Genomic DNA, 16433 nt, shown 5'->3' with positions numbered 1-16433 from the left:
CCCTCCTGCGAGCTGAATTCTCATGCTGGGTGTTTAGACGATCCCTCAAAACCTGGTTGTTTGCCTAGGCGTATCCTGTTCCACCAACCTATTGTTTTTCTGTTGTGTGCAAGTAACGATCTATGTAACAGCGCCTCGATGCCTCCAGGCTGTCTGTGCACTTCATAAATGAAATACATAAGTCAAATGTCGATTTACTCATTAACCACCTCACAGTGAACGGTATTTATTTCAGTGGTTACCTTCAAGTAGCTCTTCAGCATTGTCCGCCCCATAAGCTCCCTCAAACCTCGCTGGGCAGAGTGTATTCTGTAAAAACGCTGTTGTAATACCAGTCAACTCCAACTCAGGTTAAAACAGCTCTCTGTTGAAATGATCCACCCTTATAACACTGGCATTATCCTCACCAAACAAAAGGACTTGCCTTGCCAATGGTGGCAGCATGGTGTAAGCAATATCAGGTGGTGAAGGCAAAATCTATTGCTAGATCGGAGCACTGCACCAAAACTGTCGTGTAATTAAAGATCCTGTGCCCAGAAGTAGGGTAATGAGACTACTTCATTTTTATTTTGGCAAATGAATTGTCCCAGCAACCATTTTTCCTTTCCTCTGCAGACAATGTGGGCAATCAAACCTGAACTAAATTGCGGTTTGGATTGAGGAGTGCAATCTGCCCTTTGCTGTTCTTTTTGGTACATTGTCTGTAGCACTTTGTGCACCATTTTCTGGCTTGGTGGGTGCCTCTTCAGATTTTAGTTCTAATATGTAGGGACGGAAAACCGGTTGACTTTCTTTAGTGGAAAAGTGGGTCACAATAGACCTTTACAGCACGAGCCATTTCCAATATGGTTTTCTCACGTAACGCCATTCTTCACATGGTTGATTGCTATGGTGACTTTGGAGCTAGTCATGAGATTAGGTCTCCTGAGGTCTGTGTGGAAAGGGTTGTATCAAGACTGTGCCAGGGTAGACCTCTCAGCAAACACTGATACTACTCATCACAGCTTGCTGTTTTAGTACATGCAAGCCCGGCCAGGGTTTGACACTGCTCTGCCATTGGTCACCTCATTCCTGCAGAGCTGGATTCTAAAGACGCTTTATGATCCCAAATATCTCCTTGGACTGTGGCCATGTTGCAGTCCCCCAAAGCCCCAACTTTTGCAATTGTACTCAATGTGCATTATTGACTGCTGGGTAACACGATCTGGTGCTACGCTCTGTAGTGTCATTAGTCCAACGTTCTTTGACTCCCTGACTTACAGTATTAGCCAGATTGACGGCACATTGACTGATGCTCAATCCTGATGAAGCAGAACTAATAAACATGGGGTCTGAGAGCCAAGTGAGAATTGCAGAGGCTCTGGGCTGCCATAAATCTAATGTCTACTCCTGTGTCCTGTTCAGCCTCACTTTGAACTTGTGTGTTGAAATAAATGCAAACGTTAAAATTGGAATTGTGTATTTAAGAACAACTACAGGATTGTGCCCACTTTGGGAACACAGGAAAACACCTCTGTGATGATGCATCCCAGCCAGGGATATACTGTTATATACAAATCTTTTTCTGCCACCAAACATGGGTGCAACCTAATCCATAATTAAGCTGTTTGGGCGTTGATCTGGGTATAGAACACTAGTTCCGGCTAGATTGGTGCCAGAGTGATAAATACCCACAGTGCGCAACCTCAGGGAGTATGCCCCTAACCACAAAACTAAATGCATATGACACATGAAGGGCACTCAATCTCTGGTGCTTTGCCATTCCTCTATGACTGTGTACATTTTTATTTGGTCAACAGGTAAATTATGTTAAAGTTTTTAATAAAATGGCAAAAATCGGAAAAAAGTCAATTCCAACATTATCCTTTTGAGTGAAAATAATCACCTTTCACTACCCATTCAACTGAAATAGTCATGGTTTGTGGTCTTTTTGATGCAAAAAACGGCCAGGCAATTTTAGCTTCCCTTAAAACGGTTGTTGACAGGATGTTTAGCCTTACGCGTCTGTTCCACGTATTGGTTCTTGCCTATACTTTTATTAATGAACAATGACCACCAGGAAGAACGTTAGTCTAAAGTAACTGCAGTCAATGTTGCAATTTTGCTGTACAATATCCTCCATTTGTGGGCTGATCTTCAGGTATCGAGTGATCGCTTTCGGACACCTTATGCTAAAGTGTTGCAATTTCTCTGAAGACCCATCAACCACCCAGTTTTATAATCCACTCATGTACTAATTTACAGTTTAAAAACACTTCCAATGCATAGTAAGTTAGAAGATCTCCAAACTGCTGCTTCGCAACAATGCTTCCTCGGAATCCAGGGCACCTTGAAACTGTAAGGGCCATGGTTGGTATATTAATTCCACATGCAACACTGACAAAAATCAAATTTCATGAAATATGAAGGAGATGTTAATAATTTCTGCCAGTCGCTTCCTCATCCTTTGATTTCAATCCAGGAAAGTCCTTTGTCCAACATAGGCTTTGTCTCCATTGAAGCTTCCGCACACTGTATTTACACCTGACATTTCTACATATATAAACTTAAATAGGCCCACACACACATGCAACTTCACCAAGGGGTGCGCGCTTCAGCCCTAACAGAGTCCTTTGGTGGGAACGTCTGCTTCCACCTATGCGTGCACTGGCAGGCACTACTGCCGTTCCCATTTTTACCTTACCCTGAAGTTGTGTATGACATGCACTTCCTTTGTGACGCTCTTAAACCTCACCCTCCATGAAAGGAGAATGCAATGCGTCTAGAAATCCTCTAAATCTTAGCTGAGAAGAACATGTTGAACATAATTTAATGGCCCTGTTATATTTCTTAGCTTGCAGTGAGTGAGAAGATTCTGTTATGGGTCTTGTGCCTTGGTTGTGCTGCGACTAGCAGTTACTGTGGAGTGAAACCTCATACTCTCCAGAAAATTGTACTGCAACTTGCCACTTAATGCCCCTTGGATTGGTCTACCATTTTCAGAGGAGCTTTGTTCGTCCTGGGTTCACGTTTTTTTTATTCAGACTTGAAAGAGGTGGAACGCCCCCCCCGTATCTCTCACTAGGTATGTCACACTTACCTCCTTTGCTATGTTAGTCTCTGTTGCTCTCCACCACACACGCACATCCATGCAGATCAAAACATGTAGATACATACCCCAAACAGAACCAGTGTTACACAAAATGTCCTCCATGCAGGTTTGAGGCCACCTTTGGAAATTGTGTCAGAGAGTATCGCTAAACCAAAAATGGACACACTTGAAATGGAAGATTGAGCCCAATATGAATAAAAAATGTGTATAAAAGAATATCCAATGATTGTTTATGGTCTATATGTAATGTTGGTGTGGGGACACCAGAGAACTATTTTTGTAGTTCAAGTGAAATAAAAGCCTTTGCGAAATAACCAATGCAATGTTTTTTGGAGAGTTGTAGCTAATTTGAAAACTTGTGGGTGTACGTTGTTCGTGTATTCCAATGCCTATCACACATCAAACAATGAAGGTCGCTGTGGTAAATGTGGGTGTCCATACTGCCATTTTATAGAACAGGAAGTGGTTGTGCTGTGAGAACGGTTTTGTACACACGTAGCAAGATTCTGCACCTTGAAAATAATGTGGGCATACAGGAGAACCGGTATAACCTGTTTCAGTAGAAGATCCTTTTTTTCTAAACCGGGCAACCAATTTAAAGCGTGTATTAGAGAACAGGGAAATATATGTCCAAAACGTTTGTCAAGACTGGAACTGTGTTCAGTTCCCCAGTAGCCAACGCTGGCCTCACAATCCTTTTTGAGTGTTCAGAGTGCTGCCATATTGTGAATTCCACTTCATTCACTTCACCCCCTAAAGGGAAAGGGGATTGGGATAAAATAATAAACACACACACATACTCTTCTGACATTGAGAGATCTGCAAAAAGAAACCAATTAACCTTTCTAAAAGACTCCTTCCTCCCACAGTTACTCATCTTTGATATCTATCTGCCAGCACAGCTGCTCTTTGCAAACCTTTTCTCTGTAAGGGAGCACAGCGCAGCTCTACATCAGCTCAACCCCTACACCCCACATCTGGACATGACATCAGGGCTCGTAATTATAGAGGTGCTGTGACTTTAATTCCTTTCTTCCATGCACTCCGCTCACTTTAGGAACACCGTTCCTCTCAAATCTTGTACTTTTCATTCTTATTTGGCAGCGTGCCAAATCCAGCAAAGTCCTCTGGACTTCCACTGCAGGCACCAAATCTCTGTTTTGCACCGACATTGCATCTCTCTTTACTGTCTCAGTGAAGACCACAACATGCAGCACTGCACGTCGAGCCAATTGATGCACTGGAACACACTGAGAACATGCTGTTTACCTTTCTCCACAATGAGTGAGATGATGAACTAACCTGTTTGAGGTCACCAGGCAAAGATCGTAGCACTGAGGAACAATTCCCTGTCGAGACCTCCAGGCGATTCGTCAAGGAACCATTCTTCTTTGTCTTCGAAGAAAAAGAGCAACCACTCCAGGGAAGGCTGAAGGACCAAGCTCAGTAAGTTCCTTTTCCAACCGGATCCTCAACTCCAGAGAAATGGGAAGCCTTCAGGCAGAAGGTGCTTGACATCTTCTGCAATGCAAAAAACACACAAGGGGGTGCCTCTAGTTATGCAGGGTAGGTCCCAGCAACAGAATTATAGCACAATTAAGGGACAAAACCCCAAATTCAACTAACAAAAGCAACAATAATCATGCTTGTTCCATGTGGGAACCAGTGCGGAACATAACAGGAGGTGCACTCGCTTTCAGAATGCATACACAGAAGGATAGGGTGAGATTCTATCTCCAACTGCCTACTTTCCCTCTAGTACTAGGTTGCGCTGGTGTGCCGCTTATCTAAAAGCAGATAGAATATGGAAAGGAAATTTAGCACAATTCTAGTTTGCCACTGAAAGCAAACTATGTTATTAGGGCTGAGGCAATCCCCTATTGAAAAAAGACACATCAATCACACTGCATGAGAAATGCGATGTGGGACGTGCAAGCAGTATAAAACAGTGTAAATAAACACACACACTCGGTCAGTCTACATATGGTAACAATATAATTTTAATGACCTGTAGGCCCACTCTAATGTGTATAGGTGTTATAAAAGATAATCAGAGTTATCAATTTAGTCAACCAGGTTTTGTGGTAACCAAGGGTGTTTTTATGAACATTCAGATTGTTCACACTAATGTTTCTGTCCTTAAACTGTTGAAGACAAAGAAAGCGTGCTCACACTGGGGGGGAATCTCGAGAGGGGGTTCCCTTTCAGTGAGAAAGCAAGAACATGTGATTCCTTTTAGTTCTTAGTAAAGAACATTTAATTCCTTTCAGTTCTTAGTGTACCGGTTTCAGTGGTATTTAAGTGAATTTACCCACTTTCTTCAGGACAGCCTTCATATCAAAACATATACGTCAATGATATTAAGGATGGATCTTGTGGTACTTCAACCCTCCTTTTCTTTACTGCCGTAAGACACGGGAACAGGTAAGTGACCCTGTTCATATTAGACATGTGTTTGATCCCAAACATATGTAACAGTGTGGATGATCATTGGCTCAGTTGCCTATTTTATTCAGCCGTTAATGAGATTAAATGCTGTTAGCTGTTCGGACAAGCTGGAAAAGGTACCCTGAATTCGGTATGCAGAACGAGCATTCACGAGCCGTTGACCCACGGAAATGATCCGGCTGACCCAGACAAGGTCCCCCTGTGGCCCATAAAACATAAATCTCTGATGTCCTTTAATTGGAGGAGTTCAAACCAAAAGGCGATAGGGGACGAGCCACGACCCACGGAAATGATCCGGCTTTGAACTTTGAATCTGTCGACTGTGTCTTGCTTCATGATGCCTTCACATTCCAAATTGTCGACTGCAATCACCTGTAACATCACTTCCAGTATTGCATTCATGGTCATTGGAGTTGTTCTTGGCATTAAGAGTGTCGCTATATGGACATTCAACAATCAGCAAGCTTGCTCTCCATCTTCTCATCCATCCCTGACCACCAAATATCTTCTCTGTCAGACCCTTTGCTTTGCATATGCCAAGATGACCCTCATGTGCCAAATCAATGAGCTGATCCCGCATTCCCACAGGAACGAGCCAATGGCCTCTCGCTAACAACTTGCTCTGGATGTCCAATTCATTTCTGTCCCTCATGTAACACCTTAGATCATATTCAACTCTTTCTGTTGGCCACCCATCACGCATATCCCGCACATTTTTATCATACCTTTCATCTTATTCATTGCACTCGTTTTCTTGAAGGCATTTTGTTACTTGAAAAAGCTCTTTCACATCTTTCTTGCTCTCATTACTTGTATCCTGATTGACCACAGAGGAAATGGCATTCCTTTACAATGGATCAGCTAATACATTCTTTTGATAACTCATATGCACTACAGTGAAGTCCGGAGCTTGCAACATGTTATCTAGGTCACACTTCTCTGTGAAGTTCTATCCAAACACTTCCTATTAAAATGGAGGCCAATGGCTTATGGTCACTAACAATTGTGAATGTCCTCCCCCACAAGTTTGAAACGTTGTTCACCCCCACATAGACACCAACGCCTCTCTCACTCCACAACAGAATATCTCTTCTTGGTTCCTTTGAGATTCCTTTGAGACTTTGTGATGCAAAAGCCACTATAAACACTTCTGTCCCATTGGTCTGCATCAGACGCCACCTAGGCCATCTTCGCTGGCATTCAAGCACAATAGCGGGTGCATGTCCTGTCATAGCCTTTAAGCACAAGAGATGTTGCAATGTCTTTCTTGTTCACATTATATATTGTTCTCATATTCCATACTCCATTTGTAACAGGTTTTCTTCTTTGTGAAATGGCTCATATCTTTGGTTTAGTTTGACAGATTATTTGTGAAATGTCCATAAATTTCCACCATGCCTAAAACATTTTCACTTCACTTTTGGGTTGGGGTATGGCCACAATGGCTACTACAACCTCATGCATTCGATGCACCAGTCATTTGACAGTTTCTCTCCCAAATAATTGACTGTGCTCTTCTTGAATTTGTACTGGTTCAATGAGATTTTTAATCCGGCACCATTCAGTATATTCGGAACCTAATATAACCGTGCTTCATAGTCTTTTCAGCTGTCCACTGACACAAGGCTGTCATCTTGATAACATCTAACTCATTTGATCCCACCAAACAGCATGGTCATGCAATTTAGGACCTAAATAGAATGTATCTTTAAAAATATGTGGAAGCCTATTCTACTCTGCTAGAACGTTTCATGATTCAAACTGATAAGTACTGATTTGATAACCTCATACTGTTTGAGGAACTTAATAGAATTTGAATGCAAACAGAATATATCATGTGTATTGTGGGTCTTGTTTGGAAAGTATAATGTAAATGCTGGCTGTTGGGTGTTTAGGCAGTGCTGGAAATGAAACATGAACACCTTTAAAATAACACGAGAGAATAGAGTTTGCTATAATTTTGCAGGCAAAGTATAAAAGGTGTGCATCTTTTAAAACTGAAAAGCAGTATTTAAATATTTCCTAAAGAGTGCAATCAGAGGTGGATTTAACATTTGGACAAGGGGCAAATGCCCATGCCCCGCCTCTCTCCCCTCAAATATAAACAGCTAGGGCTGCACAAACCTTACCAGTAAGGTATTATCTTTTTAATGTGTCTCAGTGCATATTATTTAAACAGGAAGCTATTTAAGTGTGCTTGTTGGGTGATTAGAAATTAAGGGGTCTGAGGGGTCAGAAATGAAGCCGGATATAAGGTTATGAAGTTTTTGGTTAAAGACATTTTTATTAAATAACAATGGGTTGGTAAATCGCCTCTCTGACCCTATTCTAAACATGAAGTTCCCTACCTAAAAACCAAAAAATGAAGGATCTGTCTGTGTCAGGATGTTAGTAACTAAAAAGCTGTCCTTGTGTCCAAAACATCCTATCCTGACCCTCACACTATAAACAATACAACAAAGGGTGCAAGGAAATGTGTTTAACTTGATGTTAGAAAAAGTGTTCAAAACCAAAACTGTAAGAATTACTCCAACATAAATGTTCTCCAAGGTAAAGACTCATGCATCCAGAGGGTGATTCCCTTCACCTGGATTCTTAAACACGATGGCAAAAATGTCTCTTTGACTAACTGTTCCTTTGTGTCTTCACTGGACTCACAAACTTCTTGCTCAGCCAAAATGTTCTTTAACAGTCTCTCTGTAGAAGTTCTTGTAACTCTGTAGATCACCTGGTATACTCCCCTGCCAGGAATCTCTAAACAGTTTCAACTCCCTGGTGTACTTGCCTGCCAGTACTTCTCTTTAGGATTTCTCAGATAACCTGGTATGCTCCCATACCAGGACTCTTTGTAAAATTATAACTGCCTGGTGTATTAGCCTGCCAGGTCTTCTCTTTAGGATTTCTCCGATCACCTGATATACTCCCCTGCCAGGAATCTTAACATAATTACAACTTCCTGTAGTACTCATCTTCAAAGACTTCTTATGCGTTTCACAGTTCTTTAACATAACTTCAGCTGCTAGGGGTATTTGCCACCAGGACCTCTTATGTGCTTTACAGTTCTTTAACTCTACCACAATAGCATATACCGTGAGGTGCTTGGTATATCTATCTTTGGAAAATATTTGCTCAAACAGATTTGCTCAAACCTCGCCCCCACATTGGCAACTCCTGCATCTGTACTTGATTGGGGTTTGCCTCTGTACTGTGTCTTGTCTGCATTCAATCATTCTTCTTATTGGGCCTTGAGTTTGTACTTTGCACAAACTTTACCTTTGTACTTTTCCTTGTCTGCATGCAAACATTCTTCTTATTGGGTGTTGAATTTGTACTTTGCATTGACTGCATTCAAACAAACTGTGTGTCTTTTCTGCATCAGCAATCTTGTACCATTCAATCATTTGTTGGCGCACTTGTCGGAACGCCCCCAGGGTCCCCAGCTGCTTTGAGCAGGCTTAACGGCTTCTTCCAGTCAGCGATTCTGATGCTGCTTGCACCTCTGCAGTGTGACTCCTTCACCGGCTTCCCAGTTTGGAGTGTGCAGACGTTCCTCCAGTGTCCTGCATGGCTCCACAGTCACACGCCAGCTCCCCTCTTCAGCCTGGGTGGGAGAACACTGTCTCGCCGAGTGGCCCAACATCCAAGAGCTCCTGCACGGCTCCCGGCATCTATGTTATGGTATGTTATACAAATTTGTAGAGCGCACAAATGCCCAAAGGCACCCTGGCGCTAAAACGTGAGAAACGAAGAACCCTAACAACCAAAATTAGAACACAAAGGTCTTCAGCAAGCGACGAAAGGCGAGGTGGTCACTGGTTTTGCGCAGTGAGAGGGGAAGGGCATTCCAAGCATTCGCGGCGGCAACAGAGAAGGCACGACTGCCAGTGCGCATCAATCTGAAGCGGGAACCACAACAAGAAATGCATATTGAGAAAGGAGGTATCGAGTAGGAGTATAGTGAGGGAATTTGTCCTGATTATATTCAGGTCCTACACTGTTAAAGGCATGGTGCACCATACACAAGGACTTGAGCAGGACCCGCTTTTCCACCGGGAGCCATTGCAGCTGCCTCAGTAATGGAGTCATGTGTGTGCCAAAAGGGGGCCGTAAGAAAGCTCCAGCAGCAGCATTCTGCAACAGCTGAAGGCGGTTGATCAAATAGCGTGGCTAAGCTAGATACAATGAGTTGCAGTAGTCTAAGCCACTCAATACAAGCGCAGCTACCACCAGGGCCTGGCATTTTTCAGGCACAAATGTAAGGACTTTCCTGAATATGCAAAATTTGTAATGGCCACTCTTACATACTGCCACAACCTGACCATCCATAGTAAGAGAAGAAGAGATAATAACCCCCAGATTCGTCACAGATAAAACAGGTACCGGGAAGGGGCCAAGGGCGGTGGGCCAGCAGTCCTTAGTCCAGTAAAGAAGAGGTGAGGTAGTACCCAACACCACCACTTCGGTCTTACTGCCCTTAAGTTTCAACCAGTTGGATGTCATCCATTCCTCAACCTCCCGAAGACAAAACCTAAACCGAGTGGCCGTATCAGCTTGGTTTAAGTCAAGACGGACCAAGATTTGTGTGTCGTTGGCGTATGAATAATAGCGGAAGCCATGGGAGAGAATGAGGGACAAAAGATGCCTAATATAAAGATTGAACAAAATAGGGGAAAGAGCAGATCCCTGCGGAACACCACAGGAGAGTGGAACCGAACTAGAATAAAAGGGCGGGAGAAAGACTGATTGAGAGCGGTTGGCAAGGAAGGAAACAAACCAGTCCAGTACTCTGGCAGACAGCCCAGCAGAGGACAGCCTGGAGATCAGGGTGGGATGGTCAACTGTGTCGAACACGGCTGACAGATCTAGAAGAACAACCGTGCCGACACCACCCTGATCAACCAGGCACAGTTGTTCTTCTAGATCTACACTGCCTTACTTGCTCTCAAGTGGCATCTCTCCTCCTGTCCCAAAGAGCTGATCCATTTCAGCAACCTTGTTGGTGTGCCTCGTGTTCCAGAGCCCAAGCATGAATGATAATGTCTCCTCCTGCACTAGTCGACTCCATAGTGCATTGACATCTTTAAATGTCCCGCTCCTTGAAGGTTTGGAAAAACAACTGGTCTGCATGTTGTACGTCGAGCTCCTGTCACTTTGTACAAACTTCCCTGTCCTCCTCGTCTCAGTACCTGGCTGGTTATGGGAGTTTGAGTCCATTGTGGTCTTTGAAGTTTTAGATGGCTTTTTTCATGGATTTCACATAAAGGCATATCAGAAACAAAAGGTGTTATGTGTGAGTTATGTGTGTTTAAGTGCAAGGTGGGGGCTTGACTAGAATGACAATAGGCCATTAAGAACACAGTATTAGAGGGTCTTACTCATGGGGAAGGAGGGAACACTGTGACTCCTCAAATGAGGTCATGACATCTCCCCAGTAGTTGTCTCCTCCCATGTGATCCTCCCTCATATTGCCACCCCCAGGGTCAGGATCAGGTAGCGTATGCCGTCCGCTGGCCACATGGGACAAGGTCACCTCTGGGGAATCCGTGATGACTCCATTGGATTCATCACAAGAGATACAGAACAAGCTGTGTGAAACAATGGCCTTGTCATGCATTTCATTTCATTTTGTGTCTGTATGAGATGTTTTGTAAATTCTCATTAATTTCTATGCTGGAGCCGTTAGGCTTCCATTCAGGATGGGGCAAGTAAAGCTACAATCATATGGGGTTAATTTCCAAGTCAAGCGGATTGGAAGAAGTGGCGCTAAATGCATTTAACGCCAGTTTATATGAGCTGTAGGATTTTGTATAATTTGGCAGGCGAAGTTGGTGACCAGATCACCTCTCAAATCCAATTGGTTTTCCACCAGCATATATTTTTATGCTGGTGGAAAACCAATGGATTCCTATGGGATCCCCCTGACCTTTCCACCTGGTAAAAGCAGGCAGATTCTAAAGGAATCCATTGTTGATGGCTCCCACAGTTGTTAATTGTTTACACTTTTCCTGACAAGTAGTGGAAAAGTGAAGAGCAAAGGCAATTTTCGCCTGTGTTTTACTCTTTACCTTTCCAGTACTTGGTGGAAACAATTACAATGAATGCATGGCCCCTTTTGCAAAAAAGTGCACAGTAATGGTGTCTTCTGCAATTTAGGATTCAAAACAAAATTATCCCCTTACTCTTTTCTCCAACAGGTTTCAACAATGCTGTATCCATTGTCAGGTTGGTTTATCATGTGACTTGTGCATTTGTAAAGTAATCTGTATTAAAATAAGTATTATTTTAGGCATTCAAAACCAAACTTCGACACATAGTTGTACCAAGTTGAGCTTGTAAGATGCGTGATCAAGTATTTAAATGTCAGGCTAGGCTTACATTCTGGCTTTACCACTTAACCAAAATGTGTGATCCTGGGCAAATCATTTAATTTTACTATGCCTTACCTGCTAAAATTAGGTGCCCCTAGAAGTGATTCAGATGGCATTCCAAAAAGCCTCTGTAGATGAGGAGCCAAATGCCTCTAACGGAAGTCCGACCCCTATTTTGCCTATATGTTGGAAGCCGGAAGTTGCAACATGCACAACGCCAATAATGGTACCTATACCGCGAAGAATCTTCGAAACAAGGTATCCATTGAGAAAGCCCTATATGATGTACCCGCAGAGAAATGGCAGTCTCTTAAAGGAGGTTCCTGAAGAAGTGTGAAGTGGTGAAGGCAGGAGACTGGTGACGTCATATGAAGCAGAGATGAAGCACCAAGAAGAGATGCCAAGGAAGAAGGTGAATAGACCTTATAGACGTTGATGGCGAAATAAAGACTCGAGTAACATTTCATGTGCGGAATGAAGATTGCACTTGCGGAGAGCACTGAAAAAAATGCAAGCTGTTTTATAAATGTACAGATGCTGAAACACAAGTAGACTAAGTAACCATGAAGGCTGGCTATACATAGTGAATAGACTGCAGGCAGTGCCACCATTATATATATGTGTATAGAATATTGATGCTCCTCGTCCCATTTTAGTAAACTAGGACCTCAGTTGCAGAAAGGCTGAAAGTGTGGCACAGTAGAGAAAGACAGCTGACAATGAAGGAAGATTTGAGAAGGAATGTCTGGCCCAGTGTCAAGGGTTGGGGCAGCCAAGAAACTGGTTATCTATTCGAGAAGATACAATGAACGTGAGAAGCGAGGCGAGCTCCTGTTGCGGTGCAATGGAAAAACATTATGCATGCCACGTTTTATTCATTTAATTGTACAAAAGGCTAAGAAGGATCTAAAACACAGTCTCCTTTCACATGATGTAGATTAAAATAGACTTTGGGCAAGCTACATCGAGACTGAATATAAGGCCATGCTCACACTCCCTTCTATCCTCAGGCACAGTGATGCCTTGCAAGGCCGAGTTCAAAGACAGTTCGAATGGCAGACAGCAAGAGTGATGATGGATGATGGGCTAATTCGGTGGGAAGGCATGGTCAAGTCCACCCACAAGCACTTTGGCTACCAGCCTGCGTGCTGCTAGCGAGTGGAATATTCCAGAAGCATACAAGCGTGCCAACCAATTATAGAGGGCCACGTAGCAAAGAGCCCTATAATTTGAAATCCAACTAAACATTGGGCCTCATTAGGACCCTGGCGGAGTGGGTTTCCGCCAGCGCTAATCGCGGCGGACCCGTCCGCCGTACTACGAGTTCCCTTAGCGCCATGGAGGTTTTCTCCGCCTGGTTTTACCGGGCGGAGAAAACCATGGCGCTAAGGGACCTCGTTGTTAATTACGCCGCCGTACTTTACGGCGGCGTAATTAACTCCTTCCCCACTCCCATTATACCCTATGGGGCAAGAATGGGAATGGGGAAGGGTAAAATGGGGATTGGGGATTTACCGCTCCGCCAAGGTCGGCATGGGGTGGTAAATCCACCAACCCCCATGGCGCTATCGGCGGCTTTCCGCCATGCTCCGCGGTGCATTTAGCACCGCGGATTCCGCCAGGGTCGTAATGAGGGCCATTGTGTATTTTATGACACTGAAGATGATTTGCACTAGTGGTCGATATAGTTGTCCACCTGACTTCAGAGATCCAATCACAATCCTATTCCCCATAGAAAGTATACCTAGATGTTCCCCATAGACCAACCACAACCCAACTTAGGTTTTCCTATTTTGCCATGTAGTGTGTCGTCAATGATGATGGGTTTTTACTACATAACTGTTTTTTCATGTAACACGTTTAGAGAAATAATGTGAGCCGTCCGTTGATGTCAGTTGTACCACCTGTTTTAGATCATTGTTACTAAAACAGCTAAAGTTTGCCAACTTCCTGAGTCAGTCTTATTATTGGTGTAAGAGTAAGTTCTGCATCCCCATCCATCCCATATAGTGCTACCTCGCTTAAAGGGCCTACGGGTTCACGTGCTAGCAGAGGGAGGATGGTTCTGAAAAGACCCATCGACCATTAGGTCTCCAGTGTTTCAGGCGATCGGACACCCTCCGCCATCTAGCCGGAAGATCGCAAGGTTTCCTGTAGAGAGTGGCCGATATAGAAAACTTGCAAGAAGATCGATATAGGTGGGATGGGTTGCTCTTTAATGATATCCCTCCTGGTTTCCAAAGGCGCTGAGCGGACAGAAGACAACAGGGGTCGATTGGAGGAGGAGAAACTGTACCGAAGGCCTTGAGCTGAAGAGCGAATGGTGAGTAGACTGCTTGGGACTGGCAAAATAAGGGAATGGGATTGTGGTAACATAAAAAAGTAACAGGGGTTGTTTAAAATATAACGAGGAGCGTTATAGTATAACGAGGAGCGTGATAGCAAAAACGAGGAGCGTTTATAGAGCCCGGTTTCCTAACCTCAAGGCAGGTCTAGAAGGAGTCATTTCAAACCTCAATCGAGGTATAACTAGGCCGCACATAGTGAGAGGGAATGACTCAAACTCCAATCAGAGTATTTTAGGTGCTAGGAGAATACGAGTAGCATGGTATATATGTGAAAGGTTGACTAGTCTGTTTGTCTGTGTGTAGTGTGTTATGTAAATGAAAAGAGGTTTCGAAGAGCGACAGGAATAAGCTGTGTAAAGTTGAAGTAGCGATAAAAGGTTACTGCTTATTTTAGGTCATTGTCGGTGCCGACCAAAACATAGGCTGAGATAATTGAGAAATCGAGGCTTTGAGCAGCGAAGGTTGGAGCACGCTCATATTTGTTGTTTTTCTGAAATGTATCTGTGTAACCAACTGTAAGTATTGACAGTCAATTGAGACTTGTCACAATGGGGGATGTTACTCCACTGATGCACCTGTGTAAAACTCTGCCAAAACATATGCCTAAGCTCATACAGTATAGTGTGGAGTCGGTAAAGGGCACAGGAGACAAGATGTTCATGCCATGGCCAAAAGAGGGATCGCTGTCAAAAGCGGTATTGCAACACATGACCACATATGTGCACGCTGCGTACACAGGGAAGAATTCGGAGAAGAGGTTAGCTATTTTAGAGCTCTGGAAAATGTACCTGGAGGAGCGGGAGGACCCGCCGCCTGAGGTTTGGATGCTAACGCAGAGTAGGGAGGACGCCGCTGAGCCTTCTGCTCCCCTTACCTCAGTGAAGTGAATGATGGCAGTACAGAAGATGTAGGATTGTACCCGCTTAAGGAATTAAAAGCGGCGACAGGGTATAGTAATCCGATATATGAACCGCCTGCGTATAGCAGTGACGATAGTCCAGAAGAGACTAGAAGAAAGGAGGAGATCTTAAAGATCTTACGGAACAATGAGGAGAGAAGCAAACGATCGAATGTAACCACAGACATAGAACGAGAGATTAAGAGATGGAAAGGAGAAAAGGATAAGGCTGACGAGGGAGCGCTCGTACAGAACGAATGGATGGGTAGGCAGATGTTACTCAAGCTAAATAGGGAAAGTATTGAGGAAGAGCAGGACAGAAAAGATAAAGAACGAGAAAAGCGACTGAAAGAGGATGAGCATAAGAGAAAGAGTAGGCAGAGATGAGAACAGATGTATCAGGAAGAAGAGCAAAAGAAAAAAGAAAGGGCAGAGGAGCAAAGGAAGTATGACAACAGGCAGAGAGCAATCGAAAAATGAGATAGGCAAGAAGGGAAGAGAGAAGAGGAGGAAGCACAGAAATTGAGGGATATAAGGATGCAGAGACAAAGGGAAGAAGAAGAGCTAGATGGGAAGCGAGAAAGCGAAGAGAATTAGATGAAGAAGTGGAGTGAAAAAGGAGACAGAGGGAGCGTGATATTGATGGCATTCAGAAGGAGTTGGAACCGAGTCCAGTAATATCATGGGGCAATATATAGGAGTTCCTCCCGTCACAGGGAGCAACGTCAGGGCCGTCTAGGGAGCATCAGGGATAGGATCGATAAGGCCTATCAAGACTTAAGGGAAAGCAGCAAACCGGTAAACTGAGGGAAGGAAGAACAGTCCCTGGTCTTCCAATCACGAAGCGAAGAAAGAGACCCATTTAGTCTCAAGCATAGAGACGTGTCCTTAGATAGGCTGACTTTAAATAAGGGTGAAGGGGACGAAAGCCACACTAGCTGGGGTTTGATATGTCAGACAAAGGGAGAGAAACTTTCTGTGGGAAAGAGGAAAGAAGTCCATGCAGTCCTGAGGGATGTTTGCAGACAACAATTGTAGAGCAGATGTCTGGGGAGCACTTAGGGTGCAGTATCCTGATACGTCAGATATGGGTCCAATTGTGGCACGCAAGATGAAACATGACAAAGATCTGCTTACTTACATTCAAAGTATTCAGGAACGGTGGACTCTTGAAACACAGGAACCGTGGTGGAAGACAGTGGCGGTATTCTACCACATTTTATCTCAAGGATTGCCAGAACAGGGACAGAGACAGCTCAAGAAACTAGTGGGAATGGAAG

This window comes from Ambystoma mexicanum, chromosome 2q (genome assembly GCF_040938575.1).
Source record: "Ambystoma mexicanum isolate Mex_15411 chromosome 2q, UKY_AmexF1_1, whole genome shotgun sequence".
In the NCBI taxonomy this organism is placed as follows: domain Eukaryota; kingdom Metazoa; phylum Chordata; class Amphibia; order Caudata; family Ambystomatidae; genus Ambystoma; species Ambystoma mexicanum.
The sequence above is the reverse complement of the archived record's forward strand: the minus strand, read 5'-3'. Positions refer to the sequence as shown.